At 42.2% G+C, this 5,569-nt stretch overlaps 1 protein-coding gene across 1 annotated transcript in view; it reads right to left on the reverse strand.

Annotated features, from left to right (window-relative positions):
- Positions 1–3,655: 3,655 nt before the first annotated feature.
- The window catches only part of LOC144958017 (solute carrier family 49 member 4 homolog), a gene marked incomplete in the record, with an annotated part of 31,506 nt that continues 29,592 nt past the window's right edge, over positions 3,656–5,569 (reverse strand). Inside the window, 3 exon segments of the mRNA XM_078889606.1 lie at positions 3,656–5,256; positions 5,361–5,412; positions 5,505–5,556.

Genomic DNA, 5,569 nt, shown 5'->3' on the forward strand with positions numbered 1-5,569 from the left:
GAAATGTATGTGACTACTAAAGATGTGTGTGTGTGTGTGTGTGTGTGTGTGTGTGTGTGTGTGTGTCGAACCTAGCAAGTTGCAAGTCTGATTTTTTGTTTTCTTTTGTCCATCTCTTGTCGCCACTCCTTTCTATCGCATTGTTGTCATTTAAAATAATACAATAATATTAAAATTTCGTTTGGTGTTTTAACTAATCAAGTAATATGAGTTTCATTAGTTTCTAACGTCCAAAAAAACCAGTTATAACGTCTGTATTTTTAAAAGGTCCAATAGAATATTTGGGGACCCCGATAGCTCAGTTGATAGAGCACTCTCTTTATACGCAAAGGGCCAGAGATCGATCCCGGGTGCAGTCGATTTTTTTCTGAATCCCTGTCTACTCAGCAATGAATGCGTAGCTGAGTTTGTTAGATCTGGCGAAAAGTCACCATCGACCCCTCTTATCACCTCATCCACCCCCTCTTATTATAACTTCACGTCTCTCTCTTACTCTTCAATGCTCGCTGCCCTCTAATGTGTGTGTGTGTGGGGGGGGGGGGGGGGGGGGGGGGGGGGGGTGGAGGAGTTGCGTGTGTGTATCAACGCCACGAACAACTCGATCAACGCCTTGGGCGATGCCATTATCTCCGTTAATGGGGATAAATTTCAAATTTTATTAAATTATCGAAGTAACAATGAAGTACGGTGAGCAAATAAAGAAGGCATCACCCCTCTTCTCTAATTAGGTTACAATTTGAAATGAGTGTGACTACTCCGTGTGTTTTACTCCTGTAGGCCACGGTTTTCATCGTGTAGCGGTCTTTAACGGTTCAAGAATGAACGGACCGGTCTAGAGACCGGTCCTTGCGGTCTTCATTTCCCAAGGACCGTAGGACCGTGGTCCTTAAGCTTGCCAAGGACCGCCCCGCACTATAGATTAGTATCTCTTTTTCTCTCTCTCTCTCTCTGTGTGTGTGTGTGTACAGTCCAAGGCTTCTGGTAGATTAGTATCTCTTTCTCTCTCTCTCTCTCTGTGTGTGTGTACAGTCCAAGGCTTCTGGTAGATTAGTATCTCTTTTTCTCTCTCTCTCTCTCTGTGTGTGTGTGTGTACAGTCCAAGGCTTCTGGTAGATTAGTATCTCTTTTTCTCTCTCTCTCTCTGTGTGTGTGTGTGTGTGTGTGTGTGTGTGTGTGTACAGTCCAAGGCTTCTGGTAGATTAGTATCTCTTTTTCTCTCTCTCTCTCTCTGTGTGTGTGTGTGTACAGTCCAAGGCTTCTGGTAGATTAGTATCTCTTTTTCTCTCTCTCTCTCTCTCTCTCTGTGTGTGTACAGTCCAAGGCTTCTGGTAGATTAGTATCTCTTTTTCTCTCTCTCTCTCTGTGTGTGTGTGTACAGTCCAAGGCTTCTGGTAGATTAGTATCTCTTTTTCTATCTCTCTCTCTCTGTGTGTGTGTGTACAGTCCAAGGCTTCTGGTAGATTAGTATCTCTTTTTCTCTCTCTCTCTGTGTGTGTGTGTGTACAGTCCAAGGCTTCTGGTAGATTAGTATCTCTTTTTCTCTCTCTCTCTCTGTGTGTGTGTGTGTACAGTCCAAGGCTTCTGGTAGATTAGTATCTCTTTTTCTCTCTCTCTCTCTCTGTGTGTGTGTACAGTCCAAGGCTTCTGATAGATTAGTATCTCTTTTTCTCTCTCTCTCTCTCTCTGTGTGTGTGTACAGTCCAAGGCTTCTGGTAGATTAGTATCTCTTTCTCTCTCTCTCTCTCTCTGTGTGTGTGTACAGTCCAAGGCTTCTGGTAGATTAGTATCTCTTTTTCTCTCTCTCTCTCGGTGTGTGTGTGTACAGTCCAAGGCTTCTGGTAGATTAGTATCTCTTTTTCTCTCTCTCTCTCTTGTGTGTGTGTACAGTCCAAGGCTTCTGTAGATTAGTATCTCTTTTTCTCTCTCTCTCTCTCTTGTGTGTGTGTACAGTCCAAGGCTTCTGGTAGATTAGTCTCTTTTTTCTCTCTCTCTCTCTCTGGTGTGTGGTACAGTCCAAGGCTTCTGGAGATTAGTATCTCTTTTTCTCTCTCTCTCTCTGTGGTTTGTCAGTCCAGCTTCTGTTTTATCTCTTCTCTCTCTCTCTCTCTCTCTCTCTCTGTGTGTGTGTGTACAGTCCAAGCTTCTGGTAGATTAGTCTCTTTTTCTCTCTCTCTCTCTGTGTGTGTGTCTCCGCTTCTTAGTGTATCTCTTTTTCTCTCTCTCTCTCTCTTGTGTGTGTACAGTCCAAGGCTTCTGGTAGATTAGTATCTCTTTTTCTCTCTCTCTCTCTGTGTGGTGTGTACAGTCCAAGGCTTCTGTAGATTAGTATCTCTTTTCTCTCTCTCTCTCTCTGTGTGTGTGTGTGTGTACAGTCCAAGGCTTCTGTAGATTAGTATCTCTTTTTCTCTCTCTCTCTCTGTGTGTGTGTGTACAGTCCAAGGCTTCTGAGATTAGTATCTCTTTTTCTCTCTCTCTCTCTCTTGTGTGTGTACAGTCCAAGGCTTCTGGTAGATTAGTATCTCTTTTCTCTCTCTCTCTCTGTGTGTGTGTGTGTACAGTCCAAGGCTTCTGAGATTAGTATCTCTTTTTCTCTCTCTCTCTCTCTTGGTGTGTGTACAGTCCAAGGCTTCTGAGATTAGTATCTCTTTTTCTCTCTCCTCTCTCTCTGTGTGTGTGTACAGTCCAAGGCTTCTGGAGATTAGTATCTCTTTTTCTCTCTCTCCTCTTGTGTGTGTGTGTAAGTCCAAGGCTTCTGAGATTAGTATCTCTTTTTCTTCTCTCTCTCTTGTGTGTGTGTACAGTCAAGGCTTCTGAGATTAGTATCTCTTTTCTCTATCTCTCTCTCTGTGTTGTGTGTGTACAGTCCAAGGCTTCTGGATTAGTATCCTTTTTCTCTTCTCTCTCTCTGTGTTGTGTGTACAGTCCAAGGCTTCTGCAGATTAGTATCTCTTTTTCTCTCTCCTCTCTCTGTGTGTGTGTACAGTCCAAGCTTCTGAGATTAGTATCTCTTTTTCTCTATCTCTCTCTCTGTGTGTGTGTGTACAGTCCAAGGCTTCTGATAGATTAGTATCTCTTTTTCTCTCTCTCTCTCTCTCTGTGTGTGTGTGTACAGTCCAAGGCTTCTGGTAGATTAGTATCTCTTTTTTTCTCTCTCTCCTCTCTGTGTGTGTGTGTACAGTCCAAGGCTTCTGTAGATTAGTATCTCTTTTTCTCTCTCTTCTCTGTGTGTGTGTGTACAGTCCAAGGCTTCTGGTAGATTAGTATCTCTCTCTCTCTCTCTCTCTCTCTCTCTCTCTCTCTGTGTGTGTGTGTACAGTCCAAGGCTTCTGGTAGATTAGTATCTCTTTTTCTCTCTCTCTCTCTCTGTGTGTGTGTACAGTCCAAGGCTTCTGGTAGATTAGTATCTCTTTTTCTCTCTCTCTCTCTCTCTGTGTGTGTGTACAGTCCAAGGCTTCTGGTAGATTAGTATCTCTTTTTCTATCTCTCTCTCTGTGTGCGTGTGTACAGTCCAAGGCTTCTGGTAGATTAGTATCTCTTTTTCTCTCTCTCTCTCTCTGTGTGTGTGTGTGTACAGTCCAAGGCTTCTAGCAGATTAGTATCTCTTTTTCTCTCTCTCTCTGTGTGTGTGTGTGTACAGTCCAAGGCTTCTAGCAGATTAGTATCTCTTTTTCTCTCTCTCTCTCTGTGTGTGTGTGTACAGTCCAAGGCTTCTAGCAGATTAGTATCTCTTTTTCTCTCTCTCTCTGTGTGTGTGTGTGTACAGTCCAAGGCTTCTAGCAGATTAGTATCTCTTTTTCTCTCTCTCTCTCTCTCTGTGTGTGTGTACAGTCCAAGGCTTCTAGCAGATTAGTATCTCTTTTTCTCTCTCACTCTCTCTCTGTGTGTGTGTACAGTCCAAGGCTTCTAGCAGATTAGTATCTCTTTTTCTCTCTCTCTCTGTGTGTGTGTGTGTATAGTCCAAGGCTTCTAGCAGATTAGTATCTCTTTTTCTCTCTCTCTCTGTGTGTGTGTGTGTACAGTCCAAGGCTTCTAGCAGATTAGTATCTCTTTTTCTCTATCTCTCTCTCTGTGTATGTGTGTACAGTCCAAGGCTTCTAGCAGATTAGTATCTCTTTTTCTCTATCTCTCTCTCTGTGTATGTGTGTACAGTCCAAGGCTTCTAGCAGATTAGTATCTCTTTTTCTCTATCTCTCTCTCTCTGTGTGTGTGTACAGTCCAAGGCTTCTAGCAGATTAGTATCTCTTTTTCTCTATCTCTCTCTCTGTGTGTGTGTGTACAGTCCAAGGCTTCTGATAGATTAGTATCTCTTTTTCTCTCTCTCTCTCTCTCTGTGTGTGTGTGTACAGTCCAAGGCTTCTAGCAGATTAGTATCTCTTTCTCTCTCTCTCTCTCTCTCTCTCTCTCTCTCTCTCTCTGTGTGTGTGTGTCCCTGTCTCTCTCTCTCTCTCTCTCTCTCTCTCTCTGTGTCCCTGTCTCACTCTCTCTGTCTCTCTCTCTCTCTCTCTCTCTCTGTGTGTGTGTGTGTGTGTGTCCCTGTCTCACTCTCTCTGTCTCTGTCTCTCTCTGTCTCTCTCTCTCTCTCTATCTCTCTCTCTCTGTGTCTCACTCATATGAACAGGAAAACAAAAAAACAAATTTGTTTGATCTTCAAAGAGCCAAAGCGTGCCATGCTACACTCTCCATGCCTCAAACTCATCCTGATTTGGAGTAGAATGTAATAAATGTAAGGAATAATATATAGACGACGTCTACTTATTGGCAGGTCTGGTAACCCACATTTTTATGGGCTCATTTCTGTAATAGAAATAATAATCTCACACAGATACCAAATAGTCTTGTCCGTTACACAACAATGGTAAATCAAGCCTGTAAATGAGTTCGATTATCAGACCTGCAAGTATGTACATGTCGGTCAAAGGTCATAGGAAATATCCGTGATATAAAATATGGCACATTTTGAAATCATCTGAAAATAATAAATAAACCCCAATCTTGATGTGAAAAATCGGTTTTAAAAATAATAAAAGAAAAGAATTTCAAAACAAAAAAAGTTAAAGATAGCACAAGACCACATACAAAGCCACACGTGACTTCCGGATTGAGTTGTGATTAAATTATTATCACCTGATGACAGTCAGATCAAATTTGATTGGATGTTTTGATACAGATTTCATAATTCACACTTTGTATTTGACTTTAATAATATAAATATGGCGTTCATTTGGGTATCTTTGGTTTCATTCACTCTTAGATGACCTTGGTCTCATTCACTCTTAAATGACCTTGGTCTCATTCACTCTTAGATACCTTGGTCTCATTCACTCTTTGATGACTATTGGTCTCATTCACTCTTAGATGACCTTGGTCTCATTCACTCTTAGATGACCTTGGTCTCATTCACTCTTGGATGACCTTGGTCCAGCCACTCTTGTATAACCTTGGTCCAACCACTCTTGTCCCATTCACTCTTGTATAACTATTGGTCTCATTCACTCTTAGATGACCTTGGCCTCATTCACTCTTGGATGACCTTGGCCTCATTCACTCGTGGATGACCTTGGCCTCATTC

This window comes from Berghia stephanieae, chromosome 12 (assembly GCF_034508935.2).
Source record: "Berghia stephanieae isolate SIO BIC M18660-M18661 chromosome 12, UCSD_Bste_1.3, whole genome shotgun sequence".
Lineage (NCBI taxonomy): Eukaryota > Metazoa > Mollusca > Gastropoda > Nudibranchia > Aeolidiidae > Berghia > Berghia stephanieae.